General features: G+C 27.2%; 1 long non-coding RNA gene across 1 annotated transcript in view; it reads right to left on the bottom strand.

Moving 5' to 3' along the window:
* LOC139864572 (uncharacterized) overlaps positions 1 to 20,030 on the bottom strand; it is a 50,375-nt gene extending 30,345 nt beyond the window's left edge. The window contains exon 1 of the long non-coding RNA XR_011764488.1: positions 19,965 to 20,030. This is a non-coding gene — a long non-coding RNA (uncharacterized lncRNA). The remainder of the gene's footprint in view (positions 1 to 19,964) is intronic.
* Positions 20,031 to 21,381: the final 1,351 nt, after the last annotated feature.

Here is a 21,381-nt window from a genome sequence, read left to right as displayed (position 1 = left end):
CCTTTGTTATTAAAAGAAATAATAACACAAGTTGTCCCTATTTTCCTTTTGATTCTTGTATTGTTGAACACACACACGAATATATATATATATATATATATATATATATATATATATGTATATATATATATATATGTATATATATATATATATATATATATATATATATATATATATATATATATATATATATATATATATATTATATTACATACCACTCAATCACTTTTTATTTACACATAACCGGTATCCCTGCTTCTTGATTAATAATTGAAATTATTAACAAACAACTAGTTGCTTTTACCTCTATCATAAGATAATTTAGATATATTATAATTATGACATTGTTTTTGGATTGATCCTTGTTATTTTATTATATGTCATACATATATAATGAACCATAATCATCGACACCATCTCTTCATTTCTTTTTTTTCTGTTACCCGACTTCTGATGCGCTTTCTCCTTTTCGACAACAATCAATTATACTTAGTCAATTTTATTACATCAATGATCACTACCAAAAATCATTTTCATTGGATCACTAAATTCTACTCAAATTATCATCACTAAAATAAATATATCAAACCACTATCGGCCACTTGGTATTTCCATGAAATCTAAACCAAATCAAAAATATGAATATCTCTTTCTCTTTCTTTATTTTCCAAGAAAAACCCCACCACTTCCCATATTAATATGTCGACTAGATGGTGACAAAACTAATGGCTGCTTTGTATCTCATACACATTTTTTTTTAACTTTTGATATCACCATCATACTTTATATATAAAATACCATATATATATATATATATATATATATATATATATATATATATATATATATATATATATATATATATATATATATATATATATATATATGCTATTATATGGCAAGTATTATCATGAATTATTCAAATTCTTTCCTGTCTTCTATTTTGATTCAAGCTCGAATACTAAATCACCATCCCAACCGTTTTGTTGCCTGCAAATTTAAGTATAGCTAGTACAAAAGCTGCTGTCGCCACTTTTCTGTCCAAAAACCGTCACCCATGACCCAGTAAAACACCACTGTTTGCTGTTGAACCCGTCACATTTGCTTCTGTTATTATAGCTATTGCTCGTCTCTTGCTGCAGGTCAATACCACCCAAAAGCCACCATATGTATCACCATTTATCTCCTACTGCTACTACATACAATTAAACAAACTCATGAGTGAAATGAGTATACAAAGAACAAAAGAAACGTTAAAGTATATTATATATTGTAAAGAGAGAGGTATCAAAAGAAGGACACGTTGATTGGGTTTTAACTATTATCACGTTTAAAGAAAAGAACCCTCATAAAAAAACCGAAACCACCACCATCCTTAAAACTTCAAACAGACCACATCACTTACTACAATGGTTGTAGTTTTTCCTATGATAACCATTGTCGTGCATCACCCAACAAACACATCCCTACAACCTCTCTTGTTTCGCTATTCGATCAACACAAACCTATTTTCCTGCTCCTGCTCTTATGCTACTATCTGTAATTCACCATCACCCTATTCAATGAACCTACAACACACTTTCAATATTACTGATTTACTACGGTACGCGTTATGAAACCCTCAAACACTACAAAACTATATAGAACTGCTATGTATCTTTTCTGTTTAATCTTGTAATCAAGACCTAAAAACCATCTCAACATCCCTCTCTTCCTCTCTTTAAACCAACCTATAAACTGCAAATTCACGATAATACTATGCAGTATTTTATTCGATCACGTAATCTATTGTAACCAATTCTAATTTTGAACCGACAACAAACAACTTTATATACATAAAATTCGGCATAAACAAATCAATTGAACTAATAAGATCCCTAGTATTCGAATAATTTAAAAGTGAATCGAACTTACGTACTTAGATCCTTAATTGTGTGTATCGATTGAAACAGAGAATTGGATCGAATCTGATGGCCGATGAAGAAAAATAATGTAAACGATATGATGATGATGATGATGATGATGATGATTGATGATCGAGTGTTCGCTTTTGATAATCCTCTCTGCGGATTGATTCTGCTAGCTCAATCTGTTCGATCTGTTTTGGGAACCAACCCTAAATAAAACGCGTAATTCCTTTATATTAGGTATTATCATATTTATTATTATTATTAATTATTATTATTATTATTATTGATTATTAATTATTATTATTATTATTACTAATAAAAATAGTAGTTATCATATATTATTATTAATAACTAAAAATTACAATTATGATTATTATTAGTATAAATTATCAAAACAAATAAAGTAGTAATTATCCTTATTATGATTTTAGTTACAATTATAGTTATTATTATTATTATTATTGCTAAGTTTATTTATTGTCACTATTATGATACAAAGTAAATTTTATTATCATTAATATTAGTATTAGAAATATTTAGAAATTTTTTATTGCTATTAACAAAAGTATTATTATTAAGAATACCATTAATAATAAGATTGTTATAATTATTATTATTAAGTATTATGTACTAATATTAAAAATTATTATTACTAATATATTCATTTTAACACTGATATTGTCATTATGAAATTTATAATTAAAAACTATTATCAATATTATTATTAACAAAATTATTAACTTTAATAACTTTATTAGTAATATTAAGTATTATAGTTATTATCATTTTCACCATTATTAATATTATAGTAGTTACTATATTTTAACAAACAAAAGATAAATATATATTTAATACATATAACATAACAAAAATTAACATTTTTATATAACAAAATGAATAAATGAGACATATAAATATTATTAACATAAAAAGGTTATAACTAATAATTTTATATATATATACATGTTCGATTACAACTATACATATTAATAAATATACAACTGATATAGGTTCGTGAATCCGAGGCCAACCCTGCGTCATTCAATATAGTCATATGTATTTTTACTACAAAATACAATACGGTGAGTTTCATTTGCTCCCTTTTACTCATTACATTTTTGAGCTGAGAATACATGCACTGTTTTAATAACTGTTTTACAATATTTATATGCGTGAGTTTCATTTGCTCCCTTTTACTCATTACATTTTTGGGCTGAGAATACATGCACTGTTTTAATAACTGTTTTACAATATTTATATGCGTGAGTTTCATTTGCCCTTTTTACTCTTTACGTTTTTGGGCTGAGAATACATGCAAATGCTTTATTAACTGTTTTACAATAGTTACATGCGTGAGTTTCATTACTCCCTTTTTAAATACTTTTGCAATATATATTTTTTGGGACTGAGAATACATGCACTGCTTTTATAACTGTTTTACGAAATAGACACAAGTAATCGAAACTACATTATATGGTTGAATGATCGAAATCGAATATGCCCCCTTTTTATTAAGTCTGGTAATCTAAGAATTAGGGAACAGACACCCTAATTGACGCGAATTCTAAAGATAGATCTATCGGGCCCAACAAGCCCCATCCAAAGTACCGGATGCTTTAGTACTTCGAAATTTATATCATATCCGAAGGAGGATCCTGGAATGATGGGGATATTCTTATATGTATATTGTGAATGTCGGTTACCAGGTGTTCAATCCATATGAATGATATTTTTGTCTCTATGCATGGGACGTATGTTTATGAGAAATGGAAATATGAAATCTTGTGGTCTACTAAAATTATGAAATGATTATTTATGCTAAACTAATGAACTCACCAACCTTTTGGTTGACACTTTAAAGTATGTTTATTCTCAGGTATGAAAGAAATCTTCCGCTGTGCATTTGCTCAATTTAGAGATATTACTTGGGAGTCATTCATGTCATATTTCAAAAGACGTTGCATTCGAGTCGTCAAGTTCATCAGAATTATTATTAAGTCAATTATAGTTGAATATATTATGAAATGGTATGCATGCCGTCAACTTTCATTGTATTTTTAAAAACGAATTCAATGCAATGTTTGTAAAATATACTTTATATATATATATGGTTTGGAACAATAATAAATATTTTCGTACTAAGCTATTACGTGTGAATCTTAACTAGTAAATACTACTCGGTTAATTCATATCACTAATATTCTATGATGTACATCCTTCGTTAATGACTTAACAATCGTTAATCACTGCTTCAGCACACTAAACTCCATTTTCATAATAAATCAAGTGTATTATTCAAATACATGTTTGATTTTACACTTCTATTTTCGATGTACTCAAAACTTTCTAGAAAACATTATTCGTGCCTTGTGAATTTCACAAGAAATCCACGAGCACCAACATCATATACTGAGATATATCAATAACAATGAACGATGAAGTATTGATTCATAACTTCATTAGCGAAATATTTCGCGAAAATTATTAAATCTCTAAGGTTTTGGAGATTATTAATTCTCATTTCAACCATAAATCAAATGAGTTTTAAATTATATTAACTCATTAAATTCATGATTACATCTGAAAGAAAATATATATGTACGTATATTTTCATAAAGATTGTAATTAAATATTCTGTTGTACAAACTGTTGACGGTGAAAATATTTTAACGGGTAGGTAATACCCGAGAAATATTTATATCTCACATTAATATGTTACACCGTACATTCTTCAATTCTGATTCAACAGTCATTAACTATACTACTTACATCCACATATGTATCCGTTCACTAAAGAACAACCATTTTCATACAAATTCAAATACATATTCTGATTTTGACATATCGGAATTTAAGTAAAACTTTAGCAAGTGTTATCTTCTTAAAGATCACTACATTCATGAATTATATTCATTCGTATTCTATGATGAATTATCACATCAAACCACCGAACTTACCATTCCTTACTTTTGAAAATCACAAACATTTCTTCGTCAACTGTTAGATCCATTGATGGATGCATCTTAGGCTTAAACACTTCAAATTCAAAATTTTTGAAAACATCCTTTGAATCTTGACGATCACAATCAGCGTTCAATCATCTAAAAACGAAATTTCTTGAAACCATCTCAGATTGATAACCGACGATTCAAATATGGCTGCATTAAATGCAGAGGAAACAGCAAAATTGTAGATGGCCTAAATGGCCAGGAGTTTGATGATAAAGAATGGGGTATTGGGAACGCTCGATAGAAAATTTGGTGCTGAAAAATGGATTGAGTAAACCATGAAGGAGACCGTGGATAAATCACAAGGATTAAACCTGTAATCAAAGAATCTAGATGATTCGATTTCTGATGAAAATCACAAAAGATCTCCTTACGCATTCTAAATCCTTACAGAAGAATTTTTCTCGTTATCATTTGATCTTAGAAAATTCTAAGATATCATCGTATCTTTCGTTATAAATATCCTCCATATTTCTGAAGATACATTCATAACTACTCTTATCCGAAATTATTTATCACTTCGCACTTTATGTGTTACATAAAAAAGGAAACTGTTTTAGTTTCTATATTTCTATAACATACAAGTTTAAATTTTGAATGATTTGAGGTAGTGTTGGGAATTGAAGCATGAGTTAGTATAATATAATGATGTCAGGCCAACGTGATTATATTACAGTAAGTCATGCTAAATTTTTAATGGAAGATGATGATTCATAGACTTTATAATCATCATTTGCCATGTTACATGACTTTTACATTCTACTTAACCTCTGAACATATCAAGAACATATATTCTTGATAGTTCTATCCTTAGTAATTCTAGTAATTTGACAAATCAAATCATGCTATTACCTTTCCTTCTGATTTGTATATTATGATCATTTGAAACTCCATACCTACGAATTCTAGACCATTATTCGCTTGACTTGAAGTCGGGAAGGAAAAACAAGAGCATAGAGCTCCGACATATAAGGGAAAATATAAAGCCCGATAACAACACAGAAATTACAAACTGTGTATATCAATGCGTATAGCAACATAAAGACACGGGAGAATTAAAAACACTATAACCCCAAGGTAATTGTAGAAGTAAACAGATTCCTCTGGGGGTAAATGAAAAAGAAGAATGACATAAACGATAGTCAGAAAAATATCCAGGATAAGAACTGGATGGAGCATTTTCACAATCTTTGGAAGTATGAATCGAGAAAGAAAGTATAGAAGTGGTGAAGATAATGAAACAAAAGAAGCTAATTTATAGCAAAATTCTAGACACAACAATCAAGGCAATTTTAATTTCCTTAATTATCGGAGAATCAAATCTTATACAGATTATAAAGATTTCCTTTAAATCCCTTGAATTCCGGAAATCACCTTTAATTATGTCAAAAGATAAGACAAACTGATATTTCCTTATTTCAAACTTTTAAGATAACTTCATTTATACTCTTCCTATAATCGAATCGTTTTATCCATATTACCCAATGTTGATAAAACAATATTTTCAACTCATATTCATCATTCTTGTTGTAAAGAATGACAATCTCTATCAAATTTCATGACTATGATTTTCATGAACTCCTTTCTATTTTGTCTACCCTAGCGTGGTGGCATAAACGCTCAAGGTTTAAATGAGCTCCATATTATTCATAACACATTTTATATATCCAATTTACTGAAATGACTTGTATAACATCATCATTTTGAATGATCTCCGCATTAATAATAAAATGCACTTCGTAGAAGAACTTGTAGAAATTATGGTTTGTATGATTGTAATTCTTGAAATAGAACAATATTCTATCCGTTGGAATTCACGCAAGGCCCCGAGCATACCTGAGAACGTGAAAACCAAATAAAACGTAAATATCCTCGTCTATGTACGAACAACACCGATTAATGGCAACAACTAAATTTCGGGACGAAATTTCTTTTAACGGGTAGGTACTATAACAACCCTCATATTTCCAAGCCTGAATTGACTAATTTGACTATAGGGTTGTTATCCATACGTAATATATAATTAAATTCGACGTTGATCAAATATTTATTTTTAATCGACACGTTCTGTTAACTAAAGTTTACACTAATTATATAAAATAACTTTAGTTAATATTAATGCGTATTATATTTAAAACTATATGTAACATAATTATTAATTAAATGATAAGTTATTTTAATCATTATATATATATATATATATATTTTTAGCTTATAAAAAAATAAAAATAAAAAGAAATAAGATTTTTTTTATAAATTAAATAACGAGCCCATGAATTTTGACTAAATATTTTCAAAAATAAAAACTTATTAAAAATATTTTTAACATGTTTTTATTATTTTGTCAAAATTGGCACCTTTATTTTATTATTTTTTTTTCTTTTCACCAACCATTTTTTACCTATAAATACATGGCTCCTCATTCATATTTATATTTATTCTCTCAAAACCTTGAAGAAAATTTGAGGTACTTTCTATTTTTATTAATTTTTTTTCAATATTGTCATTTATATTTATATTTATTGTATATTCTTTGTAAAATTCAAAATTAATTATGTTTATATTTTATAATTAGTATTATAAGTGTTATGATGCATAAAAATAATTTTGATAATTTATGGAATATTATTTATAATTAAATACGAATTATGTAGTGTTTAAACGTAAAAACAATGTAAAATTCATAATAAATACTTTTATCCAAAAATAAAATATATATAATTTTTTTCTGAGTTTTTAAAACTTATATAGATCTGAAAAAATTATAAAAATAATTACTTGGGTCGAATTAGTATTTATTATATAATTAAACTCTATTATTATGTAATTTGAAGGTAAATTAAGAATAAATATAAAATAATAAAAAATATTTTTTTAAATATTTTTCTACAGGTTATTAGACTGATAGAAACTTATAAAAATTATGAAAATAATTATTTGGGTTTATTTAATAATTACGTAGAATTAAAATTGTTTTGTGAATACATTAAGGGTAAAAACAAAAATAAATACAAAAATATAATAAAAACATTTTCTTAAATTTTTCTACTAATCTATATGATTAACTAAGACTATAAAAATTATGTATGTAATTTTTAGATATTTAATTTATTATTTAGATATTTTTGAATAATGTTCAATTAATAAAACACTATTATTTTTGAAGTAATTTAGGTATTTATTTAAAGGTAATTATATTTAATATATATAAGACATACTAAGGTATAATAACTAAATATTAAATAAAACTTAGGTTATATTATCACATATATAATTATTAAGTACATTAATAATTCGTTGTGTGTATACACCTAAAGTGAAGGTTAATCAAAGATAATGTATAATTCATGTGAACTTCATCGCTACTCACGGTCGTAAGTGAATGATGTCTAGGTTGCCATTTATGGGTAAGCTTGTGGATCTCGAATGCCATGACTTAGATTCTGGTCAAGAATCCTGGGCCCCCGGTTACATCTGGTCATTCCTGACTTATTTGATAGCAACGAAGTTTGAGTAGAGTTGTACAACATCTTGCTAAAGATTAACCCGAACTTTCTAAAATTGAAAAATTACTATAAGTGGAAACTTTCCATAAATAGTAACCTTCCGAAAATGGAAATTATTTAGTGAACCATTACTATCAATATAGTACTATATACTATATTGATAGTAATGGTTCACTAAAGAATTTCCATTTTCGGAAGGTTACTATTTATGGAAAGTTTCCACTTATAGTAATTTTCCAATTTTAGAAAGTTCGGGTTAATCTTTAGCAAGATGTTTTACAACTCTACTCAAACTTCGTTGATATCAAATAAGTGAGGAATGACCAGATGTAATCGGGGGCCCAGGATTCTTGACCAGAATCTAAGTCATGGCATTCGAGATCCACAAGCTTACCCATAAATGGCAACCTAGACATCATTCACTTACGACCGTGAGTAGCGATGAAGTTCACATGAATTATACATTATCTTTGATTAACCTTCACTTTAGGTGTATACACACAACGAATTATTAATGTACTTAATAATTATATATGTGATAATATAACCTAAGTTTTATTTAATATTTAGTTATTATACCTTAGTATGTCTTATATATATTAAATATAATTACCTTTAAATAAATACCTAAATTACTTCAAAAATAATAGTGTTTTATTAATCGAACATTATTCAAAAAATGTCTAAATAATAAATTAAATATCTAAAAATTACATACATAATTTTTATAGTCTTAGTTAATCATATAGATTAGTAGAAAAATTTAAGAAAACGTTTTTATTATATTTTTGTATTTATTTTTGTTTTTACCCTTAATGTATTCAAAAAATAATTTTAATTCTACATAATTACTAAATAAACCCAAATAATTATTTTTATAATTTTTATAAGTTTCTATCAGTCTAATAACCTGTAGAAAAATATTTAATTTTTTTTTATTATTATTTTATATTTATTCTTAATTTACCTTCGAATTACATAATAATAGAGTTTAATTATATAATAAATACCAATTCGATCCAAGTAATTATTTTTATAATTTTTTCAGATCTATATAAGTATTAAAAACTCAGAAAAAAATTATATATATTTTATTTTTGGTTAAAAGTATTTATTACGAATTTTACATTGTTTTTACGTTTAAACACTACATAATTCATATTTAATTATAAATAATATTCCATAAATTATCAAAATTATTTTTATGCATCATAACACTTATAATACTAATTATTACATATAAACATAATTAATTTCAAATTTTACAAAGAATATACAATAAATATAAATATAAATGACAATATTGAAAAAAATTAATAAAAATAGAAAGTACCTCAAATTTTCTTCAAGCTTTTGAGAGAATAACTTAAGTTTTTGTGTTTGGCAAGAAAAAATGAATGAGGAGCTATGTATTTATAGGTAAAAAATGGTTGGTGAAAAGAAAAAAAAATAATAAAATAAAGGTGCTAATTTTGATAAAATAATAAAAACATGTTAAAAATGTTTTTAATAAGTTTTTTCTTTTCACCAACCATTTTTTTCCTATAAATACCCACTTCCATTTCATAAAAACTTGTATCAAATCTTTGGAAAAACTCTCTCACAAACTTGGGAAAGTACTTGAGGTATTTTCTATATTTTTTTATCGAATTGCTTTTATTTTTTTGTATATTCTTTAAAAATTCGAATTTAATATATATAAATTATTTTTACATGTTATCATTAGTATTATAAGTATTATGATGTATAAAAATAATTTTGATAATTTATGGAATATTATTTATAATTAAATACGAATTATGTAGTATTTAAACATAAAAACAATATAAAATTCGTAATAAAATATTAAACAGTAATAAAAATAATTATAAATTTTTTTGAGATTATTATACTTTTACAAACAAGCAAAAATTATAAAAATTAAATAAATGGGAAGATTAGTATTTAAAAAGAATTTACTTTTGCAATATTCTAAACCGAGAGAAATAATAAAGAAAATACAAAATAAATACAAATGTGTATTAAATATTTTTATAAAAATTTTATATGATTAGTAGCATCACTAGATACTTTAAAAAAATATAAAAATTAATTTTAAATTAATTTTCCTATTTATTTAATTATAGGCCAATTACAATGGTTAAATAATTAGAAAACATTAAATAAATAATATTTTGATATAAAATTTGATTTAATAATTTTTATAATATTTTTACATAATATAGAACCTATAAAAAATATAAAATTATTTATTTAGGTCGATTTAATATTTATTACCTAATTTAATTTGATTAATATAAATCGAGTATATATATAAAGAAAAGTAGGAAATAAATACAAAAACTTGATAAAATTATTTTTATAAAATATACTACTAAATTGTATAATTAACTAAGTTTATAAAAATTATAAATATAATATTTAATGAATTAATATTCAAATTAACATATATTAGTATGATTGTCAATTAACGTAAGTATATTACATATACTAAATTAATATTATTATTATAACTTACGGTTAATAACTAAGTATACTATATAATAAAGTATAATGCTTATAATGTAAGTTAATAACAATACATTATTAATAAACACTTATTTTATAACTATACTAATTTAATAATAATAACTTATAGTATATAATATAAGATAATCAAATTGTTAATACATTAATAAATATAATATAACATATATAATAACATATAAACCTAAAGTGAAGGTTAATCAAAGATAATGTACAATTCATGTGAACTTCATCGCTACTCACGGTCGTAAGTGAATGATGTCTAGGTTACCATTTATGGGTAAGCTTGTGGATCTCGAATGCCATGACTTAGATTCTGGTCAAGAGTCCTGGGCCCTCGGTTACATCTGGTCATTCCTGACTTATTTGATAGCAACGAAGTTTGAGTAAAGTTATGCAACGTCTTGCTAAAGATTAACCCGAACTTCCTAAAATTGGAAAATTACTATAAGTGGAAACTTTCCATAAATAGTAACCTTCCGAAAATGGAAATTCTTTAGTGAACCATTACTATCAATATAGTACTATATACTATTGTCTGTTAGGCAATGTTTGATCATACGTTCTATCTCTAGATTGAGATCTCGGTCACGTCCTTCCGTTCAATTCTTTCGTGGAATACTCTTTTGTGCTACTAAGGTGAACTTCATAGCCCCACTTTTTACTGTTTCATAACTGTTTTATAACTTTTAGGGTGAGACACATGCTTGCTTTATAACTATTTTACGCTTAGACACAAGTACTAAATTGTTAACTATGCTGTCATGCTTTGATTAATGCTAAATCCCTACCGTAATATCGTCAATTGCTACGTTTAAATGCAAACTTAATTATTGTGAGTAGGCCTATTGAGAGTAACGTCTCTAACCATTCGACCGTTGGTCTTTGGTTACATAATAATGATTCCACGACACTGACAGTACAAGGTGTCATAGGGTAAATTGTTTAGTAGCGATATTACAAACTGCAGCAACACTTTTAGATTGATATTTCTATATCAATCAACTTTAAACTAAATCTTGTGGTCTAAAACTTTGGATATTATTTATAAACCTGTGAATTTCACTCAACCTTTTTGGTTGACACTTTAAGCATGTTTTGTCTCAGGTGATGATTGAGCTAGCTGTTTGCAACTTTGTGATGATAGATTTGATGCTTGCATGGAGTCCACATCGCATATTATATTTTTGTTCATAAACATTATTTTACGTTTTAATAATAATGTAAACATGTATTACTGCTTCCGCTGTTTTATTAACAAATGTTTTATTTAAAAAGTCTCATATAGAGTCGTTCTCGTTTATACAACTGTGTTATCATATGATTGGTCACAATTACCCCTGGTCCATTTTGGGGGGTGTGACAGATTGGTATCAGAGCAGGCTGATGTAGAGAACTAGGATTGCATTTTATGTGTGCCTTATACAATTAGGTACCTTAGCAATGTAGGACTATAACTTTCCTTGACTATAGTGCCTTTAATTTTTGCCTTAAACTGTTAAATGCTACACTATACTTTAGAAACTTTACTTATCTTAGAATGCCGAGCCAACCTAAGAACTCTGCTCACTTTCCTAAGTACTATTCAATTCCGCCACCACATTTAAATGCGACACCGTTCTCGACATTCCTATGTCATCTATCATAGTTTTGTGTTTTACATATGTATTACATGAAATGTTATCCATGATTTTTGAAACTCCTATATTTGTTACTATTCATACTCAAACGTATATAACCTCCTTGTTATATCACGTACCTATATGCTTTATGCCTTTATACATCGGTTTGTGAACCAGAAAATGTCATTGAGTTATCTCAAAGACATTATAATGTCATCACTACTCATATTCATTATTTTTAAATCTTTGATTTCTCGTTATTTTTTTATCATTGAATTTTCTTGACGGATGGCGTCTACGAAACTCTAGAATAGAAGGGTTTGGATTATCGATTTAAAGGATCCCATAGCTCAAGCCGTAGACCTGAATAGGCAATTACGAATTGAAAGTCTTTAATCGAAAGATTATCAGATTACATACTTATCATTTTATGATCTCGACACGTCATACTGCTATTATTGGAGTATAGACACATCATATCTTAATATATCTTATCATATCTATCTTAATATACTTTGTCTAACACTTTTTCTAAATTTCCTCCGTAAATTACGGAAATCTTTTTGCTATATATACGTATATCAAGAAGACAAATATAGCATTCAATATTCAACACTCATCTTATAACAAAAACCCTTATTCCGATCAGATAATATGGATTTCTCACTTGATTCCTTCAACTCCTCAAGCTCTAATGGCAGCGTAACCGGAATGAACCAACCAATTAGTCATCACCTTTTCCGGATGAATTGGGGGTGAGTTCGTAGTATACTTAATCAATGGAGAAGTGAAGAAGGTGATCCTTTTCACCCACCACATTGCCCTATTGGCGAAGAACCTGAAGCACTTACCGGCGAACCCGTTCGGAACACTATTTTCACCCTCATTTCCAGGATATCCCGTCACGAATATATAATATCTAGAATTTCAGATCTTATTCATCCCCTTGTCCGAACCGCCAATCATCCCGGAATAATAGAAGAAGTCAACGAGCTTTGCGCTCGAGTAGTGGTTTTGGAAAATATGGTTCAAAACCTACGAGCACCAGCAGCATAACCAGCACCACCAGTACCATCAGCATCACCGCTAACAGCATCAGCTTCACCAACAACAACATCTGCATTCCACGCCTCAACATCACACTCAGTACCTCAAACATTAACATCATACGCCCCATAGATACCAAGGAATATTAGTAATAATGAGTTAAGATGTATTGACTCATTCTTTCTAAAGAATTATATATGTATACTTTATATATATATGGTTTAGAACAATAATAAATATTTTCATACTAAGCTATTACGTGTGAATCTTAACTAGTAAATACTACTCGGATAATTCATATCACTAATATGCTATGATGTACATCCTTCGTTAATGACTTAACAATCGTTAATCACTGCTTCAGCACACTAAACTCCATTTTCATAATAAATCAAGTGTATTATTCAAATACATGTTTGATTTTACACTTCCATTTTCGATGTACTCAAAACTTTCTAGAAAACATTATTCGTGCCTTGTGAATTTCACAAGAAATCCACGAGCACCAACATCATATACCGAGATATATCAATAACAATGAACGATGAAGTATTGATTCATAACTTCATTAGCGAAATATTTCGCGACAATTATTAAATCTCTAAGGTTTTGGAGATTATTAATTCTCATTTCAACCTTAAATCAAATGAGTTTAATATTATATTAACTCATTAAATCCATGATTACATCTGAAAGAAAATATATATGTACGTATATTTTCATAAAGATTGTAATTAAATATTCTGTTGTACAAACTGTTGACGGTGAAAATATTTTAACGGGTAGGTAATACCCGAGAAATATTTATATCTCACATTAATATGTTACACCGTACATTCTTCAATTCTGATTCAACAGTCATTAACTATACTACTTACATCCACATATGTATCCGTTCACTAAAGAACAATCATTTTCATACAAATTCAAATACATATTCTGATTTTGACATATCGGAATTTAAGTAAAACTTTAGCAAGTGTTATCTTCTTAAAGATCACTACATTCATGAATTATATTCATTCGTATTCTATGATGAATTATCACATCAAACCACCGAACTTACCATTCCTTACTTTTGAAAATCACAAACATTTCTTCATCAACTGTTAGATCCATTGATGGATGCATCTTACGCTTAAACACTTCAAATTCAAAATTTTTGAAAACATCCTTTGAATCTTGATAATCACAATCAGCGTTCAATCATCTAAAAACGAAATTTCTTGAAACCATCTTAGATTGATAACCGACGATTCAAATATGGCTGCATTAAATGCAGAGGAAACAACAAAATTGTAGATAGCCTAAATGGCCAGGAGTTTGATGATAAATAATGGGGTATTGGGAACGCTCGATAGAAAATTTGGTGCTGAAAAATGGATTGAGCAAACCATGAAGGAGACCGTGGACAAATCACAAGGATTAAACTTGTAATCAAAGAATCTAGATGATTCGATTTCTGATGAAAATCACAAAAGATCTCCTTACGCATTCTAAATCCTTACAGAAGAATTTTTTTTGTTATCATTTGATCTTAGAAAATTCTAAGATATCATCGTATCTTTCGTTATAAATATCCTCCATATTTCTGAAGATACATTCATAACTACTCTTGTCCGAAATTATTTATCACTTCGCACTTTCTGTGTTACATAATAAAGGAAACTGTTTTAGTTTCTATATTTCTATAACATACAAGTTTAAATTTTGAATGATTTGAGGTAGTGTTGGGAATTGAAGCATGAGTTAGTATAATATAATGATGTCAGGCCAACGTGATTATATTACAGTAAGTCATGCTAAATTTTTAATGGAAGATGATGATTCATAGACTTTATAATCATCATTTGCCATGTTACATGACTTTTACATTCTACTTAATCTCTGAACATATCAAGAACATATATTCTTAATAGTTCTATCCTTAGTAATTCTAGTAATTTGACAAATCAAATCGTGCTATTACCTTTCCTTCTGCTTTGTATATTATGATCATTTGAAACTCCATACCTACGAATTCTAGACCATTATTCGCTTGACTTGAAGTCGGGAAGGAAAAATAAGAGCATAGAGCTCCGACATATAAGGGAAAATATAAATCCTGATAACAACACGGAAATTACAAACCGTGTATATCAATGCGTATAGCAACATAAAGACATGGGAGAATTAAAAACACTATAACCCCAAGGTAATTGTAGAAGTAAACAGATTCCTCTGGGGGTAAATGAAAAAGAAGAATGACAGAAACGATAGTCAGAAAAATATCCAGGATAAGAACTGGATGGAGCATTTTCACAATCTTTGGAAGTATGAATCGAGAAAGAAAGTATAGAAGTGGTGAAGATAATGAAACAAAAGAAGATAATTTATAGCAAAATTCTAGACACAACAATTAAGGCAATTTTAATTTCCTTAATTATCGGAGAATCAAATCTTATACAGATTATAAAGATTTCCTTTAAATCCCTTGAATTCCGGAAATCACCTTTAATTATGTCAAAAGTTAAGGCAAACTGATATTTTCTTATTTCAAACTTTTAAGATAACTTCATTTATACTCTTCCTACAATCGAACCGTTTTATCCATATTACCCAATGTTGATAAAACAATATTTTCAACTCATATTCATCATTCTTGTTGTAAAGAATGACAATCTCTATCAAATTTCACGACTATGATTTTCATGAACTCCTTTCTATTTTGTCTACCCTAGCGTGGTGGCATAAACGCTCAAGGTTTAAATGAGCTCGATATTATTCATAACACATTTTATATATCCAATTTACTGAAATGACTTGTATAACATTATCATTTTGAATGATCTCCGCATTAATAATAAAATGCACTTCGTAGAAGAACTTGTAGAAATTATGGTTTGTATGATTTTAATTCTTGAAACAGAACAATATTCTATCCGTTGGAATTCACGCAAGGCCCCGAGCATACCTGGGAACGTGAAAACTAAATAAAACGTAAATATCCTCGTCTATGTACGAACAACACCGATTAATGGCAACAACTAAATTTCGGGACGAAATTTCTTTTAACGGGTAGGTACTATAACAACCCTCATATTTTCATGCCTGAATTGACTAATTTGACTATAGGGTTGTTATCCATACGTAATATATAATTAAATTTGACATTGATCAAATATTTATTTTCAGTCGACACTTTTTGTTAACTAAAGTTTACACTAATTATATAAAATAACTTTAGTTAATATTAATGCGTATTATATTTAAAACTATATGTAACATAACTATTAATTAAATGATAAGTTATTTTAATCCTTATATATATTTTTAGCTTATAAAAAAATAAAAATAAAAAGAAATAAGATTTTTTTTTATAAATTAAATAATGAACCGATGAATTTTGACTAAATATTTTCAAAAACAAAAACTTATTAAAAACATTTTTAACATGTTTTTATTATTTTGTCAAAATTTGTACCTTTATTTTATTTTTTTTTTCTTTTTACCAACCATTTTTTACCTATAAATACATGGCTCCTCATTCATTTTTTCTTGCCAAATACAAAAACTTAAGTTATTCTCTCAAAACCTTGAAGAAAATTTGAGGTACTTTCTATTTTTATTAATTTTTTTTCAATATTGTCATTTATATTTATATTTATGGTATATTCTTTGTAAAATTCGAAATTAATTATGTTTATATGTTATAATTATTATTATAAGTGTTATGATGCATAAAAATAATTTTGATAATTTATGGAATATTATATATAATTAAATACGAATTATGTAGTGTTTAAACATAAAAACAATGTAAAATTCGTAATAAATACTTTTAACCAAAACTAAAATATATATAATTTTTTTCTGAGTTTTTAAAACTTATACAGATCTGAAAAAATTATAAAAATAATTACTTGGGTTGAATTGGTATTTATTATATAATTAAACTCTATTATTATGTAATTCGAAGGTAAATTAAGAATAAATATAAAATAATAAAAAATATTTTTTATATATTTTTCTACAGGTTATTAGACTGATAGAAACTTATAAAAATTATAAAAATAATTATTTGGGTTTATTTAGTAATTATGTAGAATTAAAATTTTTTTGTGAATACATTAAGGGTAAAAACAAAAATAAATACAAAAATGTAATAAAAACATTTTCTTAAATTTTTCTACTAATTTATATGATTAACTAAGACTATAAAAATTATGTATGTAATTTTTAGATATTTAATTTATTATTTAGACATTTTTGAATAATGTTCGATTAATAAAACACTATTATTTTTGAAGTAATTTAGGTATTTATTTAAAGGTAATTATATTTAATATATATAAGACATACTAAGGAATAATAACTAAATATTAAATAAAACTTAGGTTATATTATCACATATATAATTATTAAGTACATTAATAATTCGTTGTGTGTATACACCTAAAGTGAAGGTTAATCAAAGATAATGTATAATTCATGTGAACTTCATCGCTACTCACGGTCGTAAGTGAATGATGTCTAGGTTGCCATTTATGGGTAAGCTTGTGGATCTCGAATGCCATGACTTAGATTCTGGTCAAGAATCCTGGGCCCCCGGTTACATCTGGTCATTCCTGACTTATTTGATAGCAACGAAGTTTGAGTAGAGTTGTACAACATCTTGCTAAAGATTAACCCGAACTTTCTAAAATTGGAAAATTACTATAAGTGGAAACTTTTCATAAATAGTAACCTTCCGAAAATGGAAATTCTTTAGTGAACCATTACTATCAATATAGTACTATATACTATTGTCTGTTAGGCAATGTCTGATCATACGTTCTATCTCTAGGTTGAGATCTCGGTCACGTCCTTCCGTTCAATTCTTTCGTGTGCTACTAAGGTGAACTTCATAGCCCCACTTTTTACTGTTTCATAACTATTTTACAACTTTTGGGGTGAGACACATGCTTGCTTTATAACTGTTTTACACTTAGACACAAGTACTAAATTGTTAACTATGCTGTCATGCTTTGATTCATGCTAAATCCCTACCGTAATATCGTCAATTGCTACGTTTAAATGCAAACTTAATTATTGTGAGTAGGCCTATTGAGAGTAACATCTCTAAGCATTCGACCGTTGGTCTTTGGTTACATAATAATGATTCCACGACACTGACAGTACAAGGTGTCATAGGGTAAACTTATTTAGTAGCGATATTACAAAATGCAGCAACACTTTCAGATTGATATTTCTATATCAATCAACTTTAAACTAAATCTTGTGGTCTAAAACTTTGAATATTATTTATAAACCTGTGAATTTCACTCAACCTTTTTGGTTGACACTTTAAGCATGTTTTGTCTCAGGTGATGATTGAGCTAGCTGTTTGCAACTTTGTGATGATAGATTTGATGCTTGCATGGAGTCCACATCGCATATTATATTTTAGTTCATAAACATTTATTTTACGTTTTAATAATAATGTAAACATGTATTACTGCTTCCGCTGTTTTATTAACAAAGGTTTTATTTAAAAAGTCTCATATAGAGTCGTTATCGTTTATACAACTGTGTTATGATATGATTGGTCACAATTACCCCTGGTCCATTTTGGGGGGTGTGACAGATTGGTATCAATCTGTCACACCTCCAAAATGGACCAGGGGTAATTGTTACCAATCATATCATAACACAGTTGTATAAACGAGAACGACTCTATATGAGACTTTTTTAAATAAAACATTTGTTAATAAAACAGCGAAAGCAGTAATACATGTTTACATTATTATTAAAACGTAAAATCAATGTTTATTAACTAAAATATATTATGCGATGTGGAATCCATGCAAGCATCAAATCTATCATCACAAAGTTGCAAACAGCTAGCTCAAACATCACCTGAGACAAAACATGCTTAAAGTGTCAACCAAAAAGGTTGAGTGAAATTCACAGGTTTTTAAATAATATCCAAAGTTTTAGACCACAAGATTTAGTTTAAAGTTGATTGATATAGAAATATCAATCTAAAAGTGTTGCTGCATTTTGTAATATCGCTACTAAACAAGTTTTCCCTATGACACCTTGTACTGTCTGTGTCGTGAAATCATTATTATGTAACCAAAGACCAACGGTAGAATGGTTAGAGACGTTACTCTCAATAGGCCTACTCACAATAATTAAGTTTGCATTTAAACGTAGCAATTGACGATATTACGGTATGGATTTAGCATGAATCAAAGCATGACAGCATAGTTAACAATTTAGTACTTGTGTCTAAGTGTAAAATAGTTATAAAGCAAGCATGTATCTCACCCTAAATGTTATAAATAGTTAAGTAAACAGTAAAAGTGGGGCTATGAAAATCACCTTAGTAGCACAAAAGAGTATTCCACGAAAGAATTGAACGGAAGGACGTGACCGATATCTCAACCTAGAGATAGAACGTATGATCAGACATTGCCTAACAGACAATAGTATATAGTACTATATTGATAGTAATGGTTCACTAAAGAATTTCCATTTTCAGAAGGTTACTATTTATGGAAAGTTTCCACTTATAGTAATTTTCCAATTTTAGAAAGTTCGGGTTAATCTTTAGCAAGACGTTGTATAACTTTACTCAAACTTTGTTGCTATCAAATAAGTTAGGAATGACCAGATGTAACCGGGGGCCCAGGACTCTTGACCAGAATCTAAGTCATGGCATTCGAGATCCACAAGCTTACCCATAAATGGCAACCTAGACATCATTCACTTACGACCGTGAGTAGCGATGAAGTTCACATGAATTGCACATTATCTTTGATTAACCTTCATTTTAGTTTTATATGTTATATTATATTTATTAATGTATTAACAATTTGATTATCTTATATTATATACTATAAGTTATTATTATTAAATTAGTATAGTTATAAAATAAGTGTTTATTAATAATGTATTGTTATTAACTTACATTATAAGCATTATACTTTATTATATAGTATACTTAGTTATTAACCGTAAGTTATAATAATAATATTAATTTAGTATATGTAATATACTTATGTTAATCGAAAATCATACTAATATATGTTAATTCGAATATTAATTCATTAAATATTATATTTATAATTTTTATAAACTTAGTTAATTATACAATTCAGTAGGATATTTTATAAAAATAATTTTATCAAGTTTTTGTATTTATTTCCCACTTTTCTTTATATATATATACTCGGTTTATATTATTCAAATTTAATTAGGTAATAAATATTAAATCGACCTAAATAAATATTTTCTATATTTTTTATCGAATTGCTTTTATTTTTTGGTATATTCTTTAAAAATTTGAATTTAATATATATAAATTATTTTTACATGTTATAATTAGTATTATAAGTATTAAGATGTATAAAAATAATTTTGATAATTTATGGAATATTATTTATAATTAAATACGAATTATGTAGTATTTAAACATAAAAACAATATAAAATTAATTGTGACCAATCATATCATAACACAGTTGTATAAGCGAGAACGACTCTAAATGAGACGTTTTATTTATTAAATAAACAGCGAAAGCGTTATTCAAAGTTTTACATCATAAGAGTACAGTAAATGGAAAATGTCTTAAACAAAATGATAAATAAGAATGATGGACTCCATGCAAGCAGCAAAGCATACATCAATCATCTAGTAGCAAGTAGCAGCTAGCTCAATCATCACCTGAGACAAAACACGCTTAAATTGTCAACCAAAAAGGTTGAGTGAAATTCATAGGTTTATAAATAATATCCAA

This window comes from Rutidosis leptorrhynchoides, chromosome 1 (assembly GCF_046630445.1).
Source record: "Rutidosis leptorrhynchoides isolate AG116_Rl617_1_P2 chromosome 1, CSIRO_AGI_Rlap_v1, whole genome shotgun sequence".
NCBI lineage: Eukaryota > Viridiplantae > Streptophyta > Magnoliopsida > Asterales > Asteraceae > Rutidosis > Rutidosis leptorrhynchoides.
Note: the sequence above shows the minus strand (reverse complement) of the source record. Positions and strands in the feature narration are given on the sequence as shown.